Raw genomic sequence first — 10,814 nt, 5'->3', positions numbered from 1 at the left:
ACAAAAAGATCAAAAGCCAAAAACACACAAAAGCCGAAAAACCCATCAAGAAAACCCATTCCCAAGGGAAGTCCTATTGATCCATGATCACGCATGTAATTTTTGATTTGATAGGAAATAATTTGCAAAGTCAAGTCATGACATATCTATGGTTCGGAATTAGGATGAAACACTTACCTGTGCGAGATTGATACACTTTGAGTGGATTTCTTCTATTTTTGTCGAACCCAGTGTTTCCTCTAAATGGTCATTTAGAAACGAAATGCTAACATCCAAAATCTCATTTATGGCTATGGATGATTTCATCAGCAGACTCTCCTTCCCTGGTAGACGCATTGTTTGTCACTCAGAAAAGGCATATGCTGCTCTAATCAGTTGGAATATTTGTCTCTTTGCTAAAGCATGTTTGCATTTTTAGTGGAGAAAACACCGAGACTTTTTCAAGTCTCACAAGTTATCAAGAACTACGTAGGTCTGAGTTCCTCATGGGAGGATACGTAGGAGCAAAAGCCTCGCTTTTGTCGACCGCACCGCTTTCTGTTACCATGACCCAAGAGCTGGTAGCCCGCGGAGACACCTTACGGTTATCCGCACCTCGAGTGTGATTGATAAGCAGAGGCCAATATGGTCATCTGCGCCCTTTCCGGAGATGTAGGCATCTTCTGGTGGAGACTTTTTCAAGTCTCACAAGTTATCTAGAACTACGTAGGTCTGAGTTCCTCATTGGAGGATACGTAGGAGCAAGAGCCTTGCTTTTGTCGGCCGCCCCATAATCTTTGTCATACTGACCCTGAGGTCATGTGACATGCACCCTTGTGTCATCCAGAGGCGGCGGACCCGATGACACGCGGAGATACCTTACGGTTATCCGCACCCTTGTGTCATCCAGAGGCGGCGGGCCCGATGACAAGCGGAGATACCTTACGGTTATCCGCACCCTTTTGTCATCCAGAGGCGGCGGGCTCGATGACACGCAGAGACAATTTGGTCATTCTGCACCCTTGTGTCACCCAGAGGCGGCGGGCCCGATGACACGCGGAGATACCTTACGGTTATCCGCACCCTTTTGTCATCCAGAGGCGGCGGGCCCGATGACACGCAGAGACAAAATTTGGTCATTCTGCACCCTTTTGTCATCCAGAGGCGGCGGGCCCGATGACAGGCAGAGACAAAATTTGGTCATTCTGCACCCTTGTGTCATCCAGAGGCGGCGGGCCCGATGATACGCGGAGATACCTTACGGTTATCCGCACCCTTGTGTCATCCAGAGGCGGCGGGCCCGATGATATGCGGAGATACCTTACGGTTTTCCGCACCCTTGTGTCATCCAGAGGCTGTGGGCCCGATGATACGCGGAGATACCTTACGGTTATCCGCACCCTTTTGTCATCCAGAGGCGGCGGGCCCGATGATACGCGAAAATACCCGAGTGGTTATCCGTATAAACATTCTTTTGCTATCTGTAAGAGAGAATGCTTGATAGTATGCAGAGACTGACATAGTCTTCTGCACCTTTTGTTCCTCCGGGAACAACAAGTCATTTACATGCCGAAATTTTATGGTCACCCGCGACTCTCAACCGAGAGGAGCGAAATTAGTGTCATACACTAATTTTCGTCCGGGGACCTTTGCTTGATGACATGCGACCTTTCTTTGGTCCTTGTGAGGTGCTTGGCACCCATCATTAGGCAATTTGTGAAATTCCGAGAACGACAAGTCATGGTCACCCGCGACTCTCGTCAACCGAGAGGAGCGAAATTAGTGTCATACACTAATTTTCGTCCGGGGACCTTTGCTTGATGGCATGCGACCTTTCTTTGGTCCTTGTGAGGTGCTTGGCACCCATCATTAGGCAATTTGTGAAATTCCGGGAATGACAAGTCAAGGTCACCCGCGACTCTCGTCAACCGAGAGGAGCGAAATTAGTGTCATACACTAATTTTCGTCCGGGGACCTTTGCTTGATGGCATGCGACCTTTCTTTGGTCCTTGTGAGGTGCTTGGCACCCATCATTAGGCAATTTGTGAAATTCCGGGAATGACAAGTCATGGTCACCCGCGACTCTCGTCAACCGAGAGGAGCGAAATTAGTGTCATACACTAATTTTCGTCCGGGGACCTTTGCTTGATGGCATGCGACCTTTCTTTGGTCCTTGTGAGGTGCTTGGCACCCATCATTAGGCAATTTGTGAAATTCCGGGAACGACAAGTCATGGTCACCCGCGACTCTCGTCAACCGAGAGGAGCGAAATTAGTGTCATACACTAATTTTCGTCCGGGGACCTTTGCTTGATGGCATGCGACCTTTCTTTGGTCCTTGTGAGGTGCTTGGCACCCATCATTAGGCAATTTGTGAAATTCTGGGAACAGCAAGTCATTTGCATGTGGAGATTTTATAGTCACCCGCGACTCTCGTCAAATCGAGAGGAACGAAATTTGTGTCTTATCTTTACTTCCCTTTTATCTCCAATAAAAGACAAGTAAAGAGGGGCAACTGTCATACCCTAATTTCGTCCGGGGACCTTTGCTTGATGACATGCGACTTTTCTTTGGTCCTTGCAAGGTGCTTGGCACCCATCATTAGGCAATTTGTGAAATTCCAGGACATGCCGGAAAACCAAAAAAATATTGATGCACAATCCGTAAGTTTCCGTGACACACCGGAAATCAAATGGAAGCATCGTTGCTTAATTAAGTGAGGTTTCGTAACATTCCGTAAGTCAAAAAGGGGATGATTATGTAATCCGCAAGGTTCCGTAACATTACGGAAAGAAAACAAGTATCGTTATGAAATTCGTAAGTTTCCGTAACTTTATGAAAAAAGAATCACCAAAAAAAGCAGAGGGGTGTACTTAGTAAAAATGGGGGTGCAAATAGCACCCAGGCCCACTTGGGCCCTCCAGAATATTCCTCCAGAAGGCTGTTGCTTCTGGAGGAAGCAACCTGGCTCGCCTGGGCGAGCTGGGCGGCAAGCACCTCCCCTATTTTGCTATAAATAGGGGAGGAAGTGAAGAAGAAAAGGGTTCAGCCCCTTAGGCACTTCTCTCTCTTTCGAATTTGCTTGGAAAAATTGTTTCCGTGAAGAAAATCTAAGCCGAGGCGCTTCCGAAACGTTTCCATAACGTTTTCCGTGAAGAATTTCGCAAAGGTTTCGACCGTTCTTCGATGTTCTTCATTCGTTCTTCATCGTTCTTCGATCTTCAACGGGTAAGTACCTCGAACCAAGCTTTTTGATTCATTCTATGCACCCATGGTGGTCCACATTGTGTTTTGTGTATTTCTATTCTCGTTTTGTTTACTTTTTATACCCCCTGTTGACGTGCTTAAGTCATTTTACTTAAGTCATTTCTCGTTTAACTTAAAAATAAAATCAATTTCCACCGAACGTTTGAATTGTATTATCCGTTGACTTCGGTTAAAATAAATTCCGACCGTTCGGTCGTGCCGTAACCACGTTGGAAATCAAAAAGAGGTAAAAAATAATATAATAATAAAAAAAAAACATCTTTTAGCCAAATAAAGCGGAAAATCAATCGGACGTTTTCTCTTTGGGATTTCTCATTCTTAATCGAATTGATTAATAACTAAAGTGAAACTAATGCTAAAATCAACTCGCCTAGTCAAGCTCGTCCACAAAAATAGGCTTTTGAAGTTTGTCATTTCAATTTCTCACTAAGTAAAATGGGTCATTTTTAAGGTCCAACGCCTTAAAATGATCACCTCTTAAGCAAAAAGAGAATCACTTGATAAAAAAGAACTACGTAGGTCTGAGTTCCTCATTGAGGATACGTAGGAGCAAAAGCCCCGCTTTTGTCGACCACCCCAAGAGATCGTTAATGGTCCAATGCCTTAACGTTTCTCTCCTTTCAAAAACAAGAGATCGTTAATGGTCCAATGCCTTAACGTTTCTCTTCTTTCAAAAACAAGAGATCGTTAATGGTCCAACGCCTTAACATTTCTCCCCTTTCAAAATCAAAAGACCGTTTAATGGTTCAACACCTTAAATGACCTTTTGTTCAATAAAAGCATATTTTGCAAAAAAGACAAAAACAACTTAACCAAACACTTTGTTCCGAAAGAACTACGTAGGTCTGATTTCCTCATCACAAATTGAGGAATACGTAGGAGCAAAGGGAAACACCCTTGTCGACCACAAAAAGAAAAAAATATAAAAAGGGTATAAAGGATATAAGAACATAAAAGGGAACATAAAAATCAAAGTCATGTTTGCACATTCGATTAAAGGCTGCCGTCCCTTGGGACGGACGTGTGGGGTGCTAATACCTTCCCCGTGCGTAAATACAACTCCCGAACCTTTCACTAAAAAGTTCGTAGATCGCGTCTTTTCCGGTTTTTCCGACGTTTTCCTCAAATAAACGTTGGTGGCGACTCCGCGCGTATTCCTTTCGTGGAACACGCATCCCGCGAGTCACGCGTTGCCCTCCCGCCGAAGGGTAGGTTGCGACAAGATGACATCAAATTTCTCTGGATGGAAGAAACATTGACTGCATGCCTTTTTGAGCATCGTTCAGAATCATCTATAGATAAAGTCTCGTGCGATGGTGGTGTAGATTGGAAGCTTGTAGCAGGGTTATTATTATGGTTAATGGTTGGACTACATTGTGAGATACACTACAAGTTGTCTATAACAATAGTTTTTGTAAGTATAATATAATATTAATGTGATGATATGAAGAATAATAATAATCTATAAATGAATTACAAATTACAAATTACAAATCTGTATTAAGTATTACCATTAGTAGCTGAACGTTGTCTTTTTCGTTCTTGTAAAATAGTTTTCCTACGCTTCCTTCGTTCAGCATATATGTCCATGAGTAGTTGATTTCTGCAACAATTGCCTTATAATTGCCAAACAACAGGAAAATCAAATGTTGAAACTGAGTTAAATAAGTTGCTGTAGTAGGCTGACTTTAAAATGATACCAACATTATAGTTAGTTGCATTTGCTTCACCGAGTAAAGGGATATGTATTTGCAATAGAAAAAGCAGAATAGTATAAAACAATAGAAAAATTTATATTCAAAACGCATTAAATTTCATACTCAATGGTTTAGTGCAGCACGAATGATTTGCTGCTCTAAAATGTTAGGTTTGCAAATTCTCTGTCATGTGAACATTTATGATCATCGCTTTTCTTATTGAAGTTGTAAACATGTAATTTTTTATGAGGGAGGAAACAAAATGTTGGAAAATAAATGGGGCATTGCCAGATGAATCGGAAGTAAGAAAAGTTTTTTAACAATTGTTTGCATAGAATTAATATTGATATTGATATTGATATTGATATTGATTGATTGACATCAATGGGGAATTGACAAAGGTCGTCGAATGAGGGAAATAAGTTGGTAGAGTTGGTGAATCCAGCTAACCCATGAAGCTTAGTCAGTGTTGTCGGTAAACGTGTATTTATATGTGTTCTATTAAATGCATCGAGGCATTGAGTGTGGCATTCCAAAAAATAGCCGCCTATAAAACATAGAACAATGATACCATATATTTTCATAGCTGCACACATTAAATGCATTTGCAGATAATGAGGTCAGTAACAAAATAATAATAATTGTAAAGTATTCAAAAAATCAGTGCATTGAATATTGTATATATGAATAATAGTATATAAATAATAATAAATTATGAAAGTCCGGGATACGTTAAGCATGGGTTAAATTTTTTTAAAATTATTATTATTATTATTATATAATAATTATTATTATATAATTAGTATAATTTATTATAATCATTAAAATAGTAATAATAATAATATTAATAGTAATACTAATACTAATTGAATTAAAATTTAAAACCATATATAAATATATAATAATACTGATTCTAGTGTAATATGCCAACATATTTGAAAGCAAAAAACAAACCCTGCCATATACTTGAAAAAGGAACGAAACACTGTTATAAGTGTTATCCCTTGCCTGTCATATATAATTTTATATAAAAACATAAATAAATATGAATATAAGAATAAATAAATTAAACCATTAAATGACATAAGTTAAATTTTTTTGTTTCATGTTTAAAATCTTAAAATTAATTCATTGATTGTAAGAATTTAAAGTTGATTGCTCCTCATAGATGTTTAAAAGCTAATTGATAAAATACAACAACAGTTTATTACATGAAACCAAGTATTTTGTTCATCATACAGTCAAACTTGACTTAGTAATATGCAAATAAAGCAAACTCAATCGATTTATATGCTATGGTATCGCAATTTGAATAGTTAATTGATATAGTTGTATGTTATTAATTTAATTAATAATTGTGAAATTGTGATGGTATTCACGATGGTAAAGAGTATAATACGGATGAATACCAATGAAATAATCAAATATTATTATATATCATATATATTTGATATTTGATTGTTTATACATCATTTGCTATGAAATGATGGTGGACTGCACAAAATATATTGTCATATCTACTCAGTGAGCAGATTCAATACAATAAAAATTAATGTTAAACAAAACATAGAAGCTGAAGCCACAGGATTGTGAAAGTCCTAATTACTCAGCCTTGATATGTTTGTTAGTTAATAACTGATACTGTGCATGCTCATCAAAATCGAAATCAAAACTGGTTTGTTGACAACTAATCCTTTTGGTTGGAGTTAAACAGGTAGAGTTTCCAGGATCGTAATCAGAAGACTGTGACAACGATGGCTGTGAACACATTTACCAATATATATATATTAAGAACAATATCATAAGTAAATATTTGACATGATGTAATATTAAAACAAAAGACCCACCGTGGGAACAAAAATTGGTGGTGAACTTTTTGGCTCAACAGCTATTCCTTTTCCCTTACTTGATTGTTCCTGCATGAAAAATATTAACACAGGAGAAACACCATTTATTGTTGTTGACCTTATACTGTGATAAACTTATTTAGTTATTACCTTCAACCCAAGGGTGGCTATCAATGATTGAATATGATGGAGTTCTTCACTCACATCCAGCACAGATGATTGGCGCATTGTGAACGGAACTTAAATCTGGAAGCCCAAGTTTTCAACTGGATTTCATCAACACGCGTTGGAAATACCTTAATATCATCCCTAGCCTAGACAGGTGAAATAAATAGTATCAATGACAAATCACAGAATCATTATTCAATCTATGGTTCAATTGTGTAGAACATACCGCTATCAACTCATCTCGACATTCTCCAGCAGTTTTACCAAACAGCTTGATACATGTTGCATCCCAGAGAAGGAAGTTTCCTTTGTCCCTATTATGCTCCATCCTAACATTTAATTTATACCTTGACAACCATAGAAATTTCAGGGAAATTTGCTAAAACAGCAAAGCGTGTAAATAAATAATCAGTACAAAAAATGATCATGGCTAACCGTGGAATTGTATCGACCACACTGGTATGGCAAGAACGGCAAGCTGAGCCACCTTTTGATGGATCAAATGTCGTTGTACAGTTAGGACAACTGTCATAACTCCATGGAGCATCAATAATGATTTCGTCAATTGTTCCAACAGTTAAGCAGTAACAATCCTGTAACATGGTGAATAATAGATGAGGAAACAAACATGTGGTAGAGGCCATATTAACAAAAGCATTGTTCAACTATTAACCTGTCTGAGATTGTTGATTTCACCTATACTGACCACTTGAGCATTCTGTAGAAATTTTTCCACCATATTACTCTGGCTAGATTGGGACTGAGAACCATCTTTATCATTGATCATCCCACCAGAATAAAATGGCACACACAAGCTGAATGGACAACAATATAAAAAATTAGAGTTCAACCATTAAAGCGTATGAAAAATGCAAAGGAACTAAAAAACATAAACACTACAGTATACCAACATTGTCAAAATGCAAATTTAATGACAAACCTTTGACGAAATTCGTGTATCTCTGTAATATCAGCGTTGACATACAATTTAGATCCAAATTTGATATTCGGCATGCTTAGGGGATACTTGTCTGGAATGATATCCATCAATATCATCAACAACATACATATTTATTACCCAGAGTAAATCAATCTATATAATAAAGACTAACCAACACCAGACACACCTGTAGCATCCTTGATTTTACCTAAGGTCAACATAACAACCAATGGTTCCTGAAGCAGAAGGTTTTTGTCAATAGCATCATGTAGCTGAATAGCATAGTCCTCCCAAACAGTTATTAGAATGTCGCAGTTACTATGACCAAACAATCACAATCAGTATGTTAGTTGTTGCTAACCCATTCATCATATCATATATCATCATATAAAATAATAAGGACAAACTGCAATCGTCTGATTTTTTTAGTGTCTAAACATATATATGTGTGTGTGTGTGTATGTGTGTGTGTGTGTGTGTGTGTGTGTGTGTATGTATGTATGTAAAATTAGCAGATTTGAATACCTGTTATCCCTGAGCCTGACTGTCATCCTGTCAGGGGGATTAACTGTCTTAACATCGATCAGATCAGCAATGACACCAACAATATCTTGTCAAACATGGTCAGGCAAGACAAATGTTAGTCTGACACAAAGATGCATATAAAATTGTTGGTTAAACAAAAAAACTAAACAAACTCACCCACTAAAGTATGGCGTGGTGCGAGGCCAGAGATTATATCAGTAAAAGGAGTTATGAGATAAACATTAGAAGGAATTTCTGGACGGTGAATTTCCTTGACAGATGTAGTTTTTAGGAAATAAACCAAATATGGAGCTGGGTTGACTCTGTATTCAGATTGGTTGTCAACAATCCTCAGGTTCTGAATCAAATACGAAGAACCACACTGTAACTTGTCCCGCAATTCAGTGAAGAGTTCTTGCCAGAGAGTAGCTCCAATTTTTGAACCCTGAAACACTTAAATCATAAAATGAAGTGACATGACATACAATACAAATTAGTAATAACAACAATCAGAAAGAACAAAACAATAATCGTTTGGTCCATCAACACCATCTCAATTGTTTGTTTACTATTTTGCTCTCGAGCTTGCCAAAGATCAGTGATCCGCACAGCTATTTTCCATGTTCCTTTTCTGGTGTGTAATTCAGATATCAGATTTTCTTTGCGAGACATCACTACAACACAGATAATAAAGACCATTGTGAATCACAAAAAGAGAGACTAATACAAAGAAAATAGCAATCACATTCAACAGGATCAAATAGTTGGGACAATACCAACATTAAAAACCTTTTTGTCATTGCAAAAAACCCCGCCAAACAGAAATGCATAACTCAAAACGTGGTAAGAACAAAACAACAACAGACATTAGCAAACCTTTTTGGTTTTGCAAACAGTGGCAAACAGGAGCAATCTGACAAAAAAAGTTGGACGAAAATAGAAACCTGCATATAACAGAAGAAAATAGCAACACACGTCAGTAAAGCCCAACAAAAAGGTAAAGGGTAACAGGGAAAAAAATGGACAAAAACAGAGGAAATAAAAAAAAATCAAATACAAAAGTAATAAAAAATTTTAACACAACAATGAAAATGGACAGAAACACAATAACCATACACAAACCTAGAAAAAGAAGAATCAAATGACAGCTTCACGGCTGGATATAGAAGAAGTCAAACAGTACTAATCAAAATGAGAATGACAATGAGACAAAGGTTACATTTATTTTTAGTCCAAAGCAAAAATCAAAATGAGACAACATTTGTTTTCAGTCCAAAACAATATACAACCTAATACAACGAAACTAAATGACAATAAAAATGAGACAAAGCTCAAGTATATTTTTTTTTCAGTACAAAGCAAATATACACAAAAAAAACAACTACAAAGGCAAAGCTTTAAACATGAAGGAAAATGAAGAGTCCAAAACAATACACATAAAAAACAAACACAAAGGTAAATGTTTTTTAACACATGCATGCAAACAAACATAAAGGCCAAAACGAACACATGCATGCAAACCTGTTTAAAAAAAACAAAATAGAAACAGTTGTAGGCATCAAAACGAACAGAAGGGCATAAACAGTAGCAATGTAAATCAGAATCAAGCAAAGCTCACGCATGTTCTCAGCAAAAGAAACTAAAAAAGCTAAACTGACAATTAACACATAACCAAAAATAAAAAAAAGCAAATGCAACACAAACCAAAAGTTCATAAAGCAAGCGCAAAGGAGAGAAATAGTGAACGAAGTGAGCACAAAAAATGCAAAAAGAAGAAATGGGAAAAAAATGGAAAGCAGAAAAGGGAAGAAGCAAAAAGGGACAGGACGGACGAACATAAACAAAGAGGACGAACATAAACAAAGAGACAGCACACACGTGCACAGAAGTGAGCAATCAACAGGACAGGTGGCAACACACGAGAATGAGGAAAGAAGAAGCATTAAACACGACAATGAGCAAAAGAAGGCCTATAACTGGACAGGTGTCAACAGGACAGAGAAAAAGTAGTTAGGGCCTTGTTTGTATAATTATATAGATGATTTGCAAAATCAAGCCATGACATATCTATGGTTCGGAATTAGGATAAAACACTTACCTGTGTGAGGTTGATACACTTTGAGTGATTTTCTTCTATTTTTGTTGGACCCAGTGTTTCCTCTAAATGGTCATTTAGAAACAAAATGCTATCATCCAAAATCTCATTTATGGTTATGAGAAAATTTTATCAGCATACTCTCCTTCCCCGGTAGACACATTGTTTTTCATCCGAAAAGCATATGTTGCTCTGATCAGTTGGAAGTTTTATCTCTTTACTAAAGCATGTTCGCATTTTTAGTGAAGAAAACACCGAGACTATTTTAGTCTCACAGTTATCTAGAACTACGTAGGT

The 10,814-nt window shown here is 37.7% G+C and overlaps 2 long non-coding RNA genes across 2 annotated transcripts; both read right to left on the bottom strand.

The window, feature by feature from the left end:
- Nucleotides 1-6,656: 6,656 nt before the first annotated feature.
- LOC102665077 (uncharacterized) lies at nucleotides 6,657-6,998 on the bottom strand. The gene is made up of 3 exons (XR_416347.3): nucleotides 6,940-6,998; nucleotides 6,790-6,858; nucleotides 6,657-6,700 (listed from the first exon to the last, which is right to left on the bottom strand). It is a non-coding gene; the product is annotated as an uncharacterized lncRNA (long non-coding RNA).
- A 1,018-nt stretch (nucleotides 6,999-8,016) lies between these two features.
- On the bottom strand, nucleotides 8,017-10,557 carry LOC106794897 (uncharacterized). Its single transcript, XR_001382952.3, has 3 exons — nucleotides 8,604-10,557; nucleotides 8,423-8,507; nucleotides 8,017-8,215 (listed from the first exon to the last, which is right to left on the bottom strand). It is a non-coding gene; the product is annotated as an uncharacterized lncRNA (long non-coding RNA).
- Between the last annotated feature and the right edge of the window lie 257 nt (nucleotides 10,558-10,814).

The sequence above is a fragment of the Glycine max genome, chromosome 10, assembly GCF_000004515.6.
Source record: "Glycine max cultivar Williams 82 chromosome 10, Glycine_max_v4.0, whole genome shotgun sequence".
NCBI classification, from domain to species: Eukaryota; Viridiplantae; Streptophyta; class Magnoliopsida; order Fabales; family Fabaceae; genus Glycine; species Glycine max.
The sequence above is the reverse complement of the archived record's forward strand: the minus strand, read 5'-3'. Positions and strand labels throughout refer to the sequence as shown.